Source organism: Anser cygnoides, chromosome 10, assembly GCF_040182565.1.
Source record: "Anser cygnoides isolate HZ-2024a breed goose chromosome 10, Taihu_goose_T2T_genome, whole genome shotgun sequence".
In the NCBI taxonomy this organism is placed as follows: Eukaryota; Metazoa; Chordata; class Aves; order Anseriformes; family Anatidae; genus Anser; species Anser cygnoides.
Genome location: NC_089882.1, coordinates 11683145 through 11702002, shown reverse-complemented (window position 1 = coordinate 11702002; position 18858 = coordinate 11683145). Strand labels below are relative to the sequence as shown.

At 43.7% G+C, this 18858-nt stretch overlaps 1 long non-coding RNA gene across 1 annotated transcript in view; it reads right to left on the bottom strand.

Annotated features, from left to right (window-relative positions):
- The window catches only part of LOC136791612 (uncharacterized), a 24033-nt gene extending 5175 nt beyond the window's left edge, over positions 1-18858 (bottom strand). The window contains exons 1-2 of the long non-coding RNA XR_010833938.1: positions 18393-18858; positions 1093-2615 (exon numbers count right to left, since the gene is read on the bottom strand). This is a non-coding gene — a long non-coding RNA (uncharacterized lncRNA). The remainder of the gene's footprint in view (positions 1-1092; positions 2616-18392) is intronic.

Here is an 18858-nt window from a genome sequence, read left to right as displayed (position 1 = left end):
AGGAGAAAAGTTTTGGGTAAGGTGCCTGGAAATGTTTAAAAAGCTGCTCGTGTCTCAGATTCTGCCATACAAAATTTGCCAAATGACTGTCCCCTCTTTCTGTGCAGCAGACACTGCCTTGAGAAAGCACCCAGTGGAGGCGAGGGAATGGGCTGCAGGGCAGAGTACACTGCGTGATGCTGCGTGCTTGAAATGGAAGAGCATTTCTAATGCAGCGCCATTTGTGCACAACTGCAGACATTTCCTATCAGCTCAGTGTTAGAATAGTTCTGCAACTGTATCTCAAACCTGGTAAAAATACAAACCTTAATTAGAGGATGGATAGGAATTTTACTAAGATCTCTACATTCTGTTTAGTTTAAGCAGTTTGTAACTCACAGGTTCTCTCTAGGCTTACTGGAAACACGGCTATAAAGATCAGTATCAAAGTTACAGCAATAGACTACAGATAAGCTTTACTTCCCTTTGTAGATAACAGTGCGAATGTAAATTTGCTGAGGTACATGATGCTGTTGCTAACGCTAGGTATGGCTGACTGGAGGGCTGCACTGTTTAGCTGTGCAATGAGCTGACTTCCCTTCCTTATCAGAGCCCTGAGCGCAGGCTTCTCTAGCAGGGCTGCTGTGCTGTGTTTGAGAGAAGCTGCACACAAGCTGCTGATACCTAAGTAAATTTTGAGCTGCCTGGTTATGAACACCCCAGTGCTGAAAGCAGATCCTAGTAGCACCATTTCTTTTTGGTAGTATTTTCTAATACTGTTTCCTAATAGTTATTTATCAGTGGCAGGTGCCTGCTCTTCCTCTCTCCATTTATACAGTCAAAATATATTAAACTTCCATTTCGCCTTGAGTACTTTTTCTCTGTAAAGGCAGGGAAACCAATTTTCTGTCCCTTCTTATCTTTAATCCCTATATAGATTTCAGCAGAACCAGCTGAAATGCTGAAAAGGTGTAAAGCTACAGCGAGTCCTTCTGCCCAGGTTAAGCCAATGCAACTGAGAAAAGCTCCCAACTGCCTGCATAGACAAATCCTAAAAAAACACTTCCCTCTGAAACACAATCCTCCCCGCTCACTCCCCCCCTTCCCACTCACCCTTGACTCTGTATCAATCACTGCCAGGCTATTATCTGATTTGCTGACTGCCTCCTGGCTGGAGCCAAAGTTCAGGAACTGGCAACTGATGGGAGATCTCTCTGAGGAAGGGAACTGGCTGTTCTCAGAGCGCCTTCGCTCACTTCCCAGCAGCCGTGGGTGTGCATAGTTTCAAGACACCACGGGCTTTTGCAACATGGTTGAACTCTGGATCCAACAGCAGAGGCTTCTCTTGGAAAGGAGCCTGAAGCTGCCCCAGGCAGAAGGTAGGAGAGGAGGGAACACGGAGACCTGGGTCTCTTCCTGCTTTGCTAGTGCCAACACCACAGGGAAATAGGAAGGCTGCTGCTGCTGCTGAGGTGGGGAAGGTGTGTACAGAAACTACTGTGCAGCCTTCCCAGCAGCAGCAGTCTCTGTCCTTACCCACTTCGTGAGTACAGGTGCAGAAAGCTGAGCTTTCCCAGCCTCTTTTTCCCAGGTCCACCCCGTTTCCATTCAGCAAAAGCTACGTTGGGACTGCAAGGTTCGGTTTCATCTGAGCCCGGAGGTGGTTCTGCTTCTTCAGGAGGCATCACAGGTGAGGCACGGTGTGACAGCACTGATGTGAAATGTTCGTCTCTTTTGAGAGGAGTGATACTTTGTACTATGGACTAGTTAAGTTGTGTGATGATGAAAAATTGCTTTTTTCCCACCATTTTCCTACCTGTGGGTCCAGCTGAAGGAATGAACCGCTCCCGTGTCACAAGCACTGTTTGTTCCAAAAGCACAGTCACTCCTGGCGTTTCTCTCAGCAACGATAACAAAATGAACACATTCAATTTTCTATCTGTACTTGGCCCGTGCAGTTAAGGACACAAATGGGGGGGCGGCTTTGTATTTTCCACCTTTTGCAGCAGCAATTAATTGCTAAAGCCTGACACTAATAGCCTGGTCGGTGAGGCATGACAAACTGGGACCCTAGGTGAGCTGTTCCTGGGGAGGTCAGGGACAGAAGTTTCCTCCTCCATGTCCGAGGCAGCACCAGTGTCCATGGGGCAGAGGAGGGGGTTGTTGCCAGCTCTCCTGCGGTTCAACAGTTGTGCATTGCTGGTGCAGCCCCGCCATGTGAGCAAGCAGCCGTCAGCTTGGCAGCACAGGAATGTGTGTAAATGCCGGAGGTGTTTGTTGGCATGGGAGACTGCCTCGTCCCAGGGACTGACCTGTGCAGCACTCACAAGGTTTTGTCTTAGGCTTCAGAAGCAGGAGTGCATAGAGACGTGTGCAGGGAACAGTCCTGATGGGAATCAGGTCACGAAGCCTGGCTCCTCCACCGCTCCCTGAAACAGCGGCTCAGGCGTAAGCAAAACAGGCAGGGGCCAGAACCCTCTCATGGACTGATCCAGTATCTTCAGGACATGTTGAATCATTTGGGGAAAGTGAGGTTTCTGTGTGCCTCTTTTGCAGATCGAAGTCTGTTCTTCCAGGATAATGTCTATCCACATTTTCCAACGGTACGGTCTGAGGACACTCCTCTGTTGGGAAATCTGCAAACAAAAGGAAAATTTGTCTTTTTAGTTTTGTTTCCTAGTGAGCTAGAATTTATTACGGCTAAGGTTGCTCTTTCTGGAAAATATAAAAGCACACTGTGTCACTAGGAACTGCCTTACTTAATCAGACCAAAGATCTCTTAGCCCCAAGCTCTGCCTCCAGTTGGAAGAGGAGCAGGAGGCACAAAGCACTGCAGCACTTCGCCAGCCCGCACCTCCAGTTCTGCCAAGCCACATCCACAGCTGAGGGATGTGCTGAGCTCGATTGCATCTGTGCCTTTGCGTTTCAGAACTCTGGACTCAATTTTCATTATAACCACCTTTTGGGCACCTCTCTGGTTTTGGCCTCTACAATATCCAACAACAGCAAGTTGCAGCTTGTTCTACACACCATTTTTTTTTTCTTTTGACAGAAAGTGTATTCCAGGTCACAGTTTCTTTAAAGTCATATTGATATTTTCTATTTTATTCTCTAATATTTTCCCCTGGGCACTGCAGAGTTGATAAATTAAAATTGGTATTGATTTTTAAATATGCTTAAGAAGGTTCCTTATTGAGTAGTTGGCCAACATTCTGCCTTCTATAGGTTCCTCTATAATTAAAACCCTCTGTCTGGCCCATCATTTCAGATAAATTTGAATTATCTGGAAAAAATACTTTTCCTAAATTGACAGTATGCTTTGCTGAAGGTGGTGTACAGATTCATAAAGGATATTTTTTTGTTTTTAACTTAATCCACGTAACCTAGCAACATTTACACCATCAATAAACAACTACTATTTTTCTGAGGAAAAGAATGCCCAACCCATTGTTTTTCACTCTGACTCTGTTGGTAGTACTGGTAATATTTACAATTCCCAGTGCACTGCACTTAGAGAGTCTTTTTCTTATTTCGTATTCCTTTTAGTCACACTTCAGCTCACCTGCTGAAGCTTTGTTCAGAATAATTATAAGATACTGAAGTGAGATATCCATGGAAAACGCTCATCTTGATTTTTCTGTTTAGTTTTTCTGTTGGTTGTTAAAGGAGCTCTTTAGCATATTAGTCATATGGCTGCTCTAGATTCTCTGAAATCTGACTGCTAGGAAACTTGAAATCTGCTAAATGTTTGCTCACAAGTATTTTCTAACGGTAGCGCCTTGGCAACCATGTAACTTTTGAAATTTGCCAAAATTTGCTTCGAAGAGGAGGATCTTCTCAAAATCACTGGTTTCCTGTGATGTTTGTTTTAAGGAAACGTGAGGGCAAACCGCGGTACAAACCCCACCTAGATGATCGTGGTGATAAAAACAGGAAATCCAGTTCCATTAGGTACATAGCTGCTTTCACGTTGTCATAGGCAATAAATGAAAAAAATTCACAGAAACGATGGCTGAAGAGCCATCATCTAGTGGCTTCCCAGGCCCCAAGACAGCTTCGTCTGAGCTTCGTTGGTATCACTGAATCACTGAAGGGACGGAGCAGGAAGGCTCACCTGGGAGAGGACTTTGCACAGGAAGCTCTGTTCCAGTCCCTCGCAGCCTTTTCTGAGTCAAATGATCAGAGAAATCGCTCTGTGACCTGGCAGCGGGGAGGACTGCGAGTGCTTCACGGGCATCAGGTATTACCTGGCATCTGCCGAGCCCTGCTAAATTCAGCTTGATCCCAGTTTGTTTAAACCCGGTTAATAGATTCTAGCTATGGTTATAGTGTGGACAGAAACAAACACCTCGGGCTGCAAATACAAGTACCTCTCAAAGGGTTTTGAATATTCAGTAGAATTCAGCTAGGCAGCCACAATCCCTTGTTGTCTTACTGGGTTTTACATCTGTAAACCACAGCACATCACCACCTACCGCTCTTGTTTTAATTATTCTTGATGACTGTTTTTTCCCCAACACCTTTTTTGCCCTGAAGTATTGTTTGACTTCTTGTTGTAAGCATACATATACAATGAGGTTTCCTTTCTTTACTGAAAGCACTGAGCGGTCTTCTTCAGTCTCTCTGACTTGGTCCAGCACCAGAGCATTCATTTTCAAAAGTGTTCTTCTGGCTACCGAGTACTGCTTCCAAGGTTTGGTCACGTTTTTCCTCTTGTTCTAGTAACTCTCGCCTAATCTATTTCAATAGGAACTTAGAGATTAATGAGAAATCTGTTATTCTATATATGTGATAAGAGTATAAGTAAAATGTAACCTCGTTTCCCTGAGGACAGTCCTCAGCAGTCTGAGAGTCCAAACTGCTGATAGAGTGAGTGTTTGCTGCTTTATCTATTTTACCTTATTTATTGGGTCTTTTCCCGTAAAAATATAGACAGTTGAAAATCCCAGCAAGAATTCGACCTTTCCCAAAGTACTGGAGTATTTTAAAATACATTTTAAACTATTTGCTTTTGACTGTGAGCAGAAGCTGAGTACTGTGATACGAATAACTCAGTAAGCAACTGTGCCCTTTAATACAAAAACCCATCGCTTCTTATTTTATATTAAACTTCAGTCTGAAGAGATGTATGTTTAATGAAGACTGCACCACTTCCCCTTTGCTCCAGCTGAAGAAAATAGCTGCTGAAACAGGCCTGTCACATCTAGCACACGATCCATCACTCTCTTGAAATAAAATAACAGAAGTGTATTGGTTTTAGTTTTGTCATTTTTGCCTTCGTTGTTTAGTTGATATTCAAATATCTCAGTTTAAAGGAAATTAGTAATTATTTTGTTTTTCGGAAAGCTTCAAATGTGTTACTTCTGCAGTTCGGTGGTGCCAGTCCCTGTGCAGAAGGGGCTGCCGTGTCCCTGGGGCTGTGGGAGGCTCCCAGCTGGTGGCTCTGGGTTGGTGCTTAGCTCCTTTTTTTTTTTCTTTTTTTTTTTTTTTTTAACAAATAGAATACAACTGCAGTGGCAACATGCTCTTTCCAACTCGACCAAGCTACCTACAGCTTTCTTTCTAGGCACCAACATTGTCACTGGGCAACGATTCTTGCTCACTCCCAAGAATCCTCCCATGTAACCTTTCAGGTTGTTCCTCATATACTCAAATTCTCTATTTTGGCTGCACTTTTGCTCCTGCAAGAACATTTTCCAACCTTTTGTCCTTTTTTCCCCTCCACTTTCCACGCCAAGTGGGTTTCACATTCGCCATGGTTTTTTTCATAGTTAATTATTGGCTTCTCTATCCAGACTATACTTTTGCATGTCTGAGACTCGGATTTTGATCCCAATCAACTGGAATACGTTTTCCCCTTGTTTAGATTCTCTCACTAGGTAAAAAAAAAATAAAATAATCTGGAAATGGAAAGAAGCTTTAAATCAGCATTCTTTCTGCTACAGCTGTCTCTCCTTTTGAGACCTGCTCAACTTCCACAGTATTTCTTTTAAAGTTAGGTGGCAAGGTCTTGAGAAAATAGCTCATTGCTTTTGAGATAAACTCTTATCTTTTTTTTTATAATATAATATCCCTGTCATTAAGTGGAAAATTTCACAGTCCATCTTTGTGTCTGTTACGTAGCCTAGGAAGTAGCAATAATGCCCTACACTGCCAGTTCCTAGCAGGGCTCAGATTAAACAACGTTGCAGTTAAAGTGTTTACATATTACAGTGGTTTTCCTCCTTCCTTATTTCGGGCAATTTCGTCAATCAAGTGTTTTCTCATTCATTTGTTTTTCCGTGCCTCTCTAGCACCGCCTTGCAGCTCGGGCTCAGTAGGTCGCTCCTTGTTCAGGTCTAGTACACATCAGTGATACCTTCCCTTCCTTCACTGTTAGTCCTGAATTGCCTCCCAAAGGCGTCAGCTTGAGCACTCTTCCCGGGTGTCATATAGGTTGGCTGATCCTCTTCTGCATTTTCAATTTCTTTCTTGTCTTTGCTGTTTTCATTTCAGTTTGAAGCCAACCAAAATTGCACGCTTCAAACACCCTTTTTAATAAAGTGTTTTCAATTTGCAGAAACCTTAGGCAGCAAATCTTTTGTAACCCCGTGCTGTGCTTTAAAAGGGGTTGATAGGTTTAGAGTAAAAGTGAATTTACTTTGCTGTATGAAGCTGAACTGAAAATAAATAGCTAAAATAGCTAAACTGAAATGGCTGTTCTCTGAGCCAAGCCCCATTTTGGTGTTGCATCCTCAAATCTAGTAGCACACAAAAGGGTGTTGTCAGATAAGCAGAAATCAGCCAGCTGTTCAGGGGAAAAAGCGAAGCTAGCACTTTCTGACGGGGTTGTCAAACATACAAGGAAAACAAACAGGAAACACCGTGCCTCTAACTTTGATCATTTTTAGGTACTTGAAATACTGTTCGTAATGGCCATGTTCCCTGCCATGAGAGATGGCTCAGCGGGAAGCTCTTATCAGATGGAAACTGCACAACATGCAATGATCCGGGCAGCATCACTTCTGATCTGCCTTGGGGATGCACTCAACTGCCAGAAAAAGCTGCGTTGCCACTTGCCTTTATTTCAGAGTTCAAATACGTAGAGGCAGGGAGGAGATCGAGTGAGACAGGGCATAATTACGTTCTTGTTTCTCGTCCCATTAAATGCGAACAAAGGAACAACCGCAATGCACATCCCCTGCGCTGAGATCCTCCTGCACGCACACAGCAAGAGCCAAACCTTGCCACCACTCTTCCCGTCTCATTGACAAGTCAATGTTCTGCACGTTAAGGATTGCTCCGGGTGACAAGAGAAATTAACTCTACGAAATCTGAAAAAGGACTTGACGGAGTTAAGACCGACAGGGCTTATTTTAATAACGCACACGTACCGTGAATACTAAATGCTCTTTCAGGTTTCTCTAAGCCATGGTGTAGGTCTAGGCTGTATCTTTTCCAACTGGTTTGTGTTAGCTATGACTCATAAAAACGGTCACCTTTACAAGGGTGTTAAGAAAGATAGGTAACAGTTGTTTTTTCTTTCTGTATGTTGCCTCCAGTTTCTTTCTGACTGCAAACTGAACACCGAGGAACTGCTGCTACTGCTGTGCATTTGCAAGGGAACCCCCTTGCTAGCTGCAGACAACGTGGAGGAGCACCAGTGTGGGGACCAAGCCGCTTTGAGGCGACATTAGAACCATAACCGTGCACATTTGGGATGCGTTACTAGCAGGGCAGCTCAGGGAGCTGTCATTTTTCACTTTCTCAGCGTGCTGAAGAGAACAAAAGACGAGTCTCTTCCCCAAGGCTTTCCGAGTTTAAGAATGGGGCACGACGCAGATGAACAGCTCAGTCGGGTGGGAGCCCAGGATCAAGGAGGCACGCTGGGCTCTGCGCACCAGCCTCCCCACATGTTTCTAGAGAGCACTGCTCAGCTGTGACGAGGAGATCCAGAAACCACTGCCACGTCTGTTGGGGATGGGACAGTGGACAATGCTGCAGGACAACCCCTGATGGATTCTGTGAATGATCGACTGAAGAAATGTCATAAAGGATCCTGATAGGGAAGATATGAAGTGATTTTGACACAGGGAGGGGAGACTGAGAAATTCATAGCAAAGGGAAGTGGTGGGTGAAAGGATGAGACAGGAAAGTGAGCTTTGTGGTGGAGTTGGTTGTGAACCAGAACAAATCTGGTGTGGCTGAGCCATGGAAAGCTCACAGAAGGACGGACCGGATATGTGATTCAGCTGGAGAGGGTAAGCGAAGGCTGGATCTTTCCTGGATGTGAAAGGAAAACATGAATCCCAAGGCTACTGATGCAGTTACCAGAGTCATTGAGAAAAAACAAGAGAACAAGAAAAAGCAAGAGGTCAGGGAAAGCTGCACCCTTTCAAGGGTAAATGATGCAAAACCGCACACACTGAGAAACATTTCTCACAGTTCAGGAATCCTTTATAAACACAAGCATAGCTTTCGTTGTGAGAATAAAGACAGCTAATGTATTGACGAAAATGCACAAAGGGCTCGGAGAGAAAGGCTAAATATCAGAAATACAAGCCTACGTCAAGGAGTAAGGTCACAGTTACAAGTACAGAGAAAATGTTTACTTTAAGACAGGTATGTTAATGTGGTAGAGGCATAACACTGCAGCATATGGTGATGTTCCCAGAGGCTAAAAGGAGCACTAGATCCCTAAAAGCAAGCTATGCTCTTCTGTGAGAATCAGTGCAAAGCTTAAAAAAAATAGAGCTAACACAAAAACAGGAAACAGAGGCTTGTGTTCAAAAAATGCTATTTATTCAAGATCTAATTACAGTGGGCAAGAGGCTTCTCAATTCAACAGTGTGAAGGGAGAAAATATTCCCACAAGAACAGACCAATGATCAGCAAATTACCTGACTTTTTGTATAAATTCTTCTGTCCTTTACCGTCTTTCTGCTTTTCAAATTGCTCTTCATGTGCTGTGGCTAACTGATGTCTACACATCAGACTTTGAATCCCTTCCTCTGATGAGCAGTTTCAGGTGGCTCCAGTGAAGTCCCCAGAAGGAATTTTGGTGCCAATCTCCACGATCGCCATTGTGATAAAGGGTCTCAGGGCTCTTGAAGACCTGTCAGCATTTTCCTACCAGTTGGGTCTGGTTGCTGGACTGCCTGCAGTCACCCAGGTGGGAGGCTGTATGTCTAACAGTATTAACACGGGTATTTGCGTATGTAAATCGATATTTAATCCTCTGCCTACAAGACACGGTTTATGCACCGTGATACAACGCTGGACTATTCTAAGATGAACGCACTCAATTACCTCCAGTTGTAGACGCATAGTGCGACACACGACATTGCTCCCCAGCTATTTCTGATGTCACAATATGTTTGCAGGTCCTGGTTATATAAACCAAGAACGACGGCCTCAGCGCTTGCTCCCTTCAGCTAATCCCTCCTGCTGACATTGTCCTTCCCGCGGTCCTACCCTAGCACACTAAATGGCAAGCTCCGTTCGGCAGCAGCCTCGTCTGGCCACCTGCGAGGGATCACGCGTGCCAGGCTCTGTCTCCAAACCCAGAGGCCGTCCACCTCTGCCTGTGCCATTCTCCCCGCAAGGCCAGGGCTGCCCTGCTTTCTGGGGCAGCTGCTTGAGGCGATCTGCTCCGGCAGCATCAGCCCGCCCGGTGTCGCCGAGGCAACGCAGTCCCCAGGGAGGCCGACGTGTTGCTGCAGCAACGCGATGCTCTCGGCTGCAGCCGCTGCTCCCATCCACGGCACCAGGATCTGGGCTTCTGGAAGCACCGAGTCCTGCCAGGGTTAAAAAGTCAGGGTGGCCAAAGGATGACAACAGAGGCAGACACAAACTTGTGTTTGTAATTCCCACTATAAAGCAGCTGCAAGGCAAAGGCTTTGCCAGTACCCACGCAATTCACAGCTCTGAATGAAATGACTTCCGTCACGTTCCTTTATTGCTCACGATCACACGTTTGGCTTTATAGGTAAATTATGAATATTCTCAGCAGGGTACATTTAAATGATGCTGTCAGTCTTACCCTGGACCTCTTGATTCAGCAGGTAATTTCAATACAGATTCTCTGATGGCTGGGATAATGTAACAGTATTTTAAAATAATGTAACACCGAGAGGAGTAAGAGGGTAAATATTTGGCAGTCCATAGAAACTGATGACAGCTACTTTTCCAGAAAGCGGGGGAAATATCCTATCACCCTCCTCTGACCTTCACAGAAAAGGTTGAAGGCTGTTCTAGCTCTTTTTCAGCAGAAGTTTCCTATTGCTCCAAGGCATGGCCTCATTAGTTGTACATTAGTAGTTTCCAGGACAAGGCCCCATTGCAGCAGGTTATCACCAAAGAGAGAAAAAGCTCTCCTAGAGCTTATAATACACTGAGGCAAGGCTGGCCAAAGGGATGGATCACAAGAACAGCCAGGAAATGACGGAGTCCACAAAGCCCGTGGAGTCCCAGAGCCAGTCCTGGCCAGGAGCCGTGCCCAGGGCACACCTGGGACCTGTCCTGCTCCTCTCCTGGGGCTGAAACACTGGAAAAACGGGCTGGTTGTTTTCTGGCCAACTAAATTGCCCTGATCACCTTCCTTGCCAAGATTTCTTCCCAACACCAGCTGGCTCGAAGAAGGCTGCTGCACTAGTCCTAATTGTCTAGTCGCTGTTGGGAGCAGAGTGCTAATGGGTGTCACCTGCTGCGCTTCAGACTGTCACTGAAGACAAAGTCATCACCAAAATTTGCTGGTTGAAAGGCTGGGAGGCTTTCTATACAGGAAATCCTAGCCCCCAGCTCATTCTGGTCTTAATACAGAATGGCAGAGCAAACCCAAGACTCTTGCAAGTTTTAAACCCCTGGAGCACTGAAAATAAAAGTCAATGATCCAACACAGACGTTTGCTAAAAATTCTGCAGTTGATATCTATACCTGCACATCCCACATTTTGATAGCAAGACCTTAATTGCTTGCATTTTCTTCTCATGACTGAAGAGATGAAGTATCAAATATTAGGGCAACAAACCTTTTTAAGCCTTCATAAAATAATTTATTTGTAACGACTGTCTTTGAAAATGGATCCTGGCAATGGAAATGCTCAAAATACGAACGTATACAGAACTTTCAGAGTAGGGAAATGCTTTTCCACATTGGTCTAGGACCTGGCAGTATGATTCTAGGGTAAATCCTGCATGCACCACCCCAACGTAAGCGCCTGCTGCTGACTGCAGGAGCAGGAGGAAGTGCTGTGAAGGTGGAGGTGCCTGTGGGGCAAAGCGTACAGTAACAATGTGATTAATTGCTCACTGCCGCTGCTCAAGATTTTGCAAAAGCAGAACAGCAAATCCTTTTGTAGCAACTTCATATTTACACCATATTCTGGATAAATATGAAAATAACTCACTATCATTGTAAAAGTAGATAAAAAGAGTTTTTCATTAAATAGCTTTTAGGGATATAATGGGAGTGTAATGAAGACAGGGCTTAACAGAGGCTTCTATCATTGAAAGAGACTCTTGCTTAATTAAAGAAAATTAGAGTAATACCTGATTACAGAAAGATTTCATCAAATCTATATTGAATACTGGTTCACAGCTTCTTGTATGCTCTGAGGAAAGATAACAGAGGCTAAAAGTATTTTGCAGATATTCCCAGGAAAACACAAAAAAGGCGAGCACTGAAGGCTAGCACAAAGCACTGAAAAGGTTTCTGGAGAAACTCAACACACAAATCTGTGGATGCCACTGCATAACACAAAATGTTAAGTGTAGGAGGATTCCTGCTTTTTCCACATCGGTCTCACCAACTGGTTGACCTGGTATTAATAATAAGAAGTCTTGATAACTACACATGGAAAATTCTTTAAAACTTTAGTGATAAATATTGCCAACATAGCTGTGAGGAATCTAAAGAGCCTTCAGTGTGGACACTAGATGTCAATGGAGAGACACATCAAACCAGCTGTAAGAAAGGACTGTGCTGCTTCATTCTCTAAAACCAGATTCTTCTTTCCATCTTCTTCTAGTACAGCTCTGTAGGGCTGATAGCCTTGGGGATGAAAAATCACAAAAAGATGCAGGAGAGGCAACGTACAAGCAACACCCATCCAATTAGTTTCTGATACAGACAGGACCTAACTCACAGTTGAAGGCAGCAAGCATTTTTCAGCCCTATAAAGCGATCAGTTTTTTGCTGAGATTCCCAATGAGGGATCTAAGCATGGTGAGGTACCTCTATAATCCTCTGGCTTGGAAGCTGGGAGCACCCATTCCTTTAATGAAGACATCCACACGGCAGCCAAACATCAAGTACTTTTATAAAACTCAAGAACCTAAACTAATTTGGAAAAACGGCCTAGAAGAAAGAACTTTCACATTCCCATTATCCTCCCCCGAGACATATAATCCTCTATCAACATTTTTATAATGTATGCTCAAGCACAGCATGTGAAGAATGACAGAAAAATGCAATTGGAACTGCTTACTAATTTTCTCTGAAAACTGAATGGAGCTTTGGAGTACTGGTTAACTGAACTGCATGCTGTGCTATACGTTTAATTAAAATAAGTGCTAACAGATGTAGTAGAGCTCATAAAAAGGTTTTCAGAATAAAAAATAAAATGTTGGGGATTTGGTGGACAAAGTCTCATTTATTACTGCTGTAATTTATACTTAATACTGCAATTTTAATGCTTAGAATTAGTCAACACGCTGTGCTGAGCTGGAAGGATTGGTAAAACAATCCACGCACTGTACAGCATAGTGCCATGCCATCCTCATGCACTGCACATCTAGGCACGGAGTGGATCTGTGAGCACGAAATGGGAGGGGCAGAGACATAAACACTGGAAACAGTGAAATGTGTTAATGGCTTTCTTCTTGAACTCACCATAAAGCGAGGCCAAAGCGCACAGACGTCGTGACTCCTAACTGCAAGGGACTGGGTGTTGAAAGACAAGGGAAGAGCCACAGGCTTGTTGTGAAAGGAGGCTCGACCTGCCACATCAGAGGAGGCGAGGGGATAGACTGTACATTTGGGATAAACCTGGCAGCTGAAGCTTGGGGAATGGCAATAGTTATTTGGCAAGAAGCTGGGGAAGATAGATGATGAATGGGAAAATGCAAAGGTGTCCGTACAGCAGAGAAATGGTTAATAACACTCAATGGACAAAAGTGAAACCAGAAGATAAGAAAATAGGAGCTCCAGCAATAGCGATAGACAGAAATTTGTCTGATGTATGCCAAAGGACAGGTAGTGGCACCTCTGGACTGCATCATGGAAATGCTGGTAACCTGAACTGCGTAAGGTAGCAATGTGAGAAGACGGAGGGAAAGGACAAATACGTAAATAAATACAATCACAGGTTGCAAGCAAAGGCTCAAGGACAAAATGAATTTCAGAGGTCTTTTGCAGGGACACACCCCTTAATCCCAACAAAACTTCTGTTTGAACAGGGTCTGCTGACAAACGTAGACAGAAATTGATACTTCAGATTCAGTTTTTGAACAAAATACAGGCCAGCTAATTTGCTGTCTTCTGTTAGAACAAAACAATCTGCAAATCTTTTATCTTTACTCTGTAACAATGCCCGGGTATTGGAACCTCTGCAGAGCTAATCCAGCAGGGCTAGGGCTGCCTTGTGTCTGTCTGGTTATCGTGGGGCATGCACCAAGGTCCATTTCCACAAGCTTTCTTCATACCAACTTCACTGGAGACTTCTTCATGCGATGTTTTCAGCGCCGAGGACAGAAACAAAAGTCCAGCCAAAGTGGGTACAGTTTTCACTTCGTATTCAAGAGAACCCAATGACTAGCTAAGTTCTTATTTGCATATTTGCTCTTTACACATCGGAGTGCAGTTGCTTACAGCTTCTCTGATATGGAAACCATAAATTTTACAACTGCTAAGTGGTGTTGTTCGGAGTGCTTTAAACAACATGGTTGTCCCACACGCCTGATGTCACAGACAGTACTTTTATCTAGATCCACACATCTGGGATTTTATGTCTTAAGTATGACATGACTGATGTTCAGAGACATTTATGTTTACATCAAGGTAATGCCTTGGACAAATGTTTTACAAAATCGGATATGTTAGAATTGATGCTTTGTGCTGCCTGAAAAATCGTAATTGTTACCAACAGAATCAATGTTATCAGTATTCACAAACCAAATTATGTCAATGAAAATCTGAAAACTGATACAGATGTTCCTCCTACTTTGAGATCAATGAATGCAGCAAAGTAACTTCCCAAGAATTATCCAAAATGTTTGATTGACTAAAGGTAGTGGCAAAGTAACATATTTCAGCTGAAACCAGTATTTATATATATTTATTCCAAAGGCTGACTTTTTTTCCTGCTGTCTTGGTACTAGTGACAGACAGTTCTGTAACATTTATTGAAATACTCAGGACTCATTCTACTCACTCCGAAAGCCAACAAGAAATACAATGAATCTTGCTTACTGCCACAAGCAAACCGGCTCATTAGAGAGACAAAGCATTAGTTTCTTAGGTTTAGTACTTTCTTAAGAATAAAAACAAACAGAAGCAGGAGAAGCTGGTTTCTCTTGTGCATTGTTTTAAAGGATCTCTGCATCCTGGTAGCCAAGCCCTGGATCACTCTTTCTTTTGTTACCATTACACTCTCTACTAAAATGAAAACTCAGAGGTGTTCTGTACTTTATGCACAAATAATGTATATGCATTTTTACTATGTATTAGAGAAAAAAATGACCTTTTTCTGCCATGTAAAGTAGAGGTGAGTCCAAATTTGTGTGAGATGTGGAGATCAGAAGTGCAAGCACGAAAAGCATAGTAAAATTTGAGTAGGTACAGAAAAGAGCATTTAATGCGATCACAGGGACAAAGCAGGCTGCCTTTAGAGGCGAGACTGGCACAGAGGGGGGATGTAGAAAATATAAAGACCTGAGGTTTACAACACTTTGTGTAAGATCATCAAACAGTTTTGTTTGCCCTCAACTCTAGGCTCCATGATGCTAGGTGGAGGGGCTTTGCAGTAAACTAAAGAAGTTAACTGGCAGGAAACACAGGAAAATGGCACACAACCCTGCCTACTTGATCCCAGATACGATGTTCAACTCCCTCTGTTTTAATGTTTTCATACTTATCAGTGTGGCCTTTAAATTATCTGATATTGGTCTACAGCTTCTTAATATGAACAGCAGAGGTGTAGGACAAAGCAAAAAAACCTACTACCTGTAGTGCTAAGATGCTGTGGACTCTGACTGGATTAATTCATAAAGCCTGAAGTGGGTCAGACCGAAGGTACTGAAACCCTAACAACCAGTCCCAACAACGGTTAGCCGTAGGTGACTGGAAGGACAGTGTGAGAAATGGGGAACAAAAGACGATCCTTCCTTCCACCTAGAACTAACAAATAACTGGAAACCAAACCAACCGCTGAACTCCAAAGCCACTGCTGAATCTATTCCTCAGCACGTTTTGTGTCAAAAGCATCCTACAACAGCGAACTCCGCAATTCAGCAAGCCAAGGGCAGGGCTTCATTTTCTTTGTATAAGGCCCAAACCTGGCTTTTACTCAGGGCTGCTTTGGAACGTACCCAGTTTGAAAGGGCTTGCTAGTGTGTCACCTCCTGCAACACGCAAAAGCTCTACTCATGGTAATAAATCCCACTTCCCTTAAACAAGAGATTGTATTTTCTACTATCAACCACCAGAGCAGTTAGCGTGCTCTTGCATTATCCTGGTGCTCAATTCCTTGCAGTGAATTCGAAGGCATGTGTAATTAAACCAAGATGTGCATATGCTTCTATAGCGTCTGAGTTCTGGCTGGTGCTGAAAGGTTTATGAGAAGTAAATTATTACTTGTCATAAAAGGGATTTATTTTAGTTTTTAAGAGCCAGTCTGGAGGGTTAATTTGATCATTTTTCCCCAGTGCAAGATTACAGAGACTATTTTGCTTTTTTTTACTTGCAACTTCACTGCTCCTGCTGCTAGGACAAGCACTGAGGCTCCATCATAGTCTCACTAAGTGAGCGTCAAAGTCACTTAAGACTCAGTAGGAGATGCAGAGCGAAGGGAAGAGACCTCAGCATTTAGGAGCCTTGACACATGATAAATATAGGAATAGAATCATAGAATATCCCGACTTGGATAGTTCTCAGATACTAAGAAATTATTGGGACAAAATATGATTCTAAATATATATATATATATATATATATAGAGAGAGAGAGAGATAGGAATACTGTGGGGACCAGCTTTACCATTACAGAAGTCCATATAATTCCATACTGGGTGCTGAATATACTCCAAAACAGTGGAAAGGAATTGCATTGGTCATGCTACAGGAATTAAAGACGTTATTATAAAGGGGATCACACTAAGACTGCAAATACATTTCCTAATTTCTTTTCTAGCGTTCTTCTAATGTGGATGCTTATTATAGCAGCGATTAAAAAAGTAATGCAAATTTAGGGTGAAAGAATGCTTAATATGAGTTATATGCATGCACAGCAGGCAGCATTACAACTAACTCCACCACAAACAAGTCTCTTGCCTACAGGTGCCATCAATTCAGACCCTCATAAAAAAAAAAGTGTATAAAGAACTGGGATAATCGATGGTGTAAAACAGCTTGAAAGTGCTTCATATGACCTTGGATGGTTTTTATTTTGTCCAGTGACCTTCAGAAGGAGGCTGAACAGACCTCTACTGTTTGCATTCCTCTGAAACTGATTAGTTATATGTGGACATATAAATATCAGAAGGCTAACACAATGTAGCTCTTCAGAGACTTAACAATATTTACTGGTAACACATTTTTTCATATAAATAACCAGATTTATATACACAGGCACAAATGAGAGAAAATTATCAACAAACGTTAAAAGCTAATACAAGAGCTGACTAATGCCAAAAGCAGGCAATTGTCAGGTGGCTGGCTGGCTGTTGTGCAAGACTGGGAAAGAAAAATAATTGTATTCCCTTGGAATTAGACGTTCTTTCTTCCTCTGACCATACTTGCCAATGCTTTTTTTTTTTTCTTACATCACTTTTTAAACTTCATTTTTAACTCTTCACCACCAGTAATATCTACAGCACCTAGCTGGCAAAGGAAGGATCTCATCAGAAGTCTTACTTCATTTTGTTTGAGACTAACGAAATAGGGTTGTTTTTTTTTGATCAAAACCATTTCCTCATATCAGTTCTATCAGTAGTTAAAGTATGTGCATTGAACAGTTGAAATGTGCTGCTGTATTGTTTGAGACCACAAGAAAGATGATATGGCAGGAGTGATAAAGTAAAAAGCAGAATTAATTGTTTTTCTAGAAAAGGGACATAGCAACTGTGGCTGCTGTAAAAAACAAAAATAAATTAGGCTTCACACTAAACCTCCAGATAAAATGATGAGATGTGGAAGATCTACCTCCTGTGCTTGTTTTTAATTCATTCGTTCACATACAAGAAGTAATCTTACTGGCATAAAATATGGGAGCCATATTACACAAAACACCTAATAAAGAGGCTGGGTGCTGTTGTAAGAGCCACAAGATTCCCTAATGTCCTTCCTCACCGAAAATAAAGCTAGTAAAAGTACCAGATAGGGTGTTCTCAGTCATGTCCTTCAAGCAACAGTGATGAATAGACTGTCTTTGCATGGGAGTGTAGGAAAACCATCTGGATAAGCGAGGGGACCTTTTGGCACACGAGCAAACAAAACCACAACACAATGAATTGCCTCAGCCAATTCTGGGCTTCTAAGTGAAATTCTTATTTTGAGTACAAGTTGATTTCTGCCCTTTTATTGTTGAAACAAAGGAAGAATTAAACAAAAATATTTACATTGACAACAGGCAGCGGCGTCACCAAGCCAGCATCCCTGTGCCCCTCATGTTTGTGCAGCCTATTTTCTCCCAAGACCAGCTTTCCAACATCAAACCTTAAGGGCCCCATGCCACGGGGCGAGTTGGCTGCCCTTGGGCATCCGCCAAACCTTCCCTGTACACACAAACAGCACGAAGCACGGAGGTTTTGTACGAAGAATACAAGAAAAACCTGAGTAACACATTTAGGAATATACAAGGTGTCTCCAAAGCCCACACGTGTAAGCGATTAATGAGGTGTTTCACTTTTCCAAAACCCTTCGTGCTCTCAGGTGCTCAGTGTTAAGCAGACAAACGTTATTGCCACCATTTCACAGATGATGACATTATGGCTTTTACCCAAAGGTATGAAGTGTTGCTCGTTTATTCTCTTGCGCTCAGCAGCTTTAAGAGTGTTCATTGACTGAATTTTGACCAGGAACCAGGGGGGTCAGAGGGCCTCAGTGTAATCCCAACCAAGGGGAAAAAGCCTCCTTCTCCCGCTCCTCTGTGGCGCTCAGGGGTACTGTGGGTTGGCAGAAAGATGAAGAAAGATGAAATTAGCACGGGGGGTCACTAACCTGAAGAAAGCTGTGAAAAACCTCCTTTCTGCCACACACTTGTGCATGTCCAGGATCCTGGCTGACGAGAAGCGAGAGCGTCCGCCACCTTCCACAGTTTAAGTTTACTCCCTACCACACCATAGCAGTTGCTCTGTCCCCAAATTAATTTGAAAGTCAGATTCACAAGCACCACACGAAAGCATTTCGCATCCCCTTCAGCCCTCGCTGCGGGGCGGAGGAGGGAGGCACAGCCCGGTTCCTCCCCGGCACACCCAGGCAGCCACCAACCACCCCGGGGGCACCCGGATCCCGCTGCGGGGGGCACCTGAGGGGCACCGGGACCGCACACCCCAGCGCCCCGCGGTTCCCCTCCCTCCGCCGAGGCGGGGACCGGCCGGGGGGGAGCCGCTCCCCTCAGCGTCCCGGCGCCTGCGCGCGGCCGCCCGCCTCCATGCTGGCTCGGCGCCCGCTGCAGCGCCTGCGC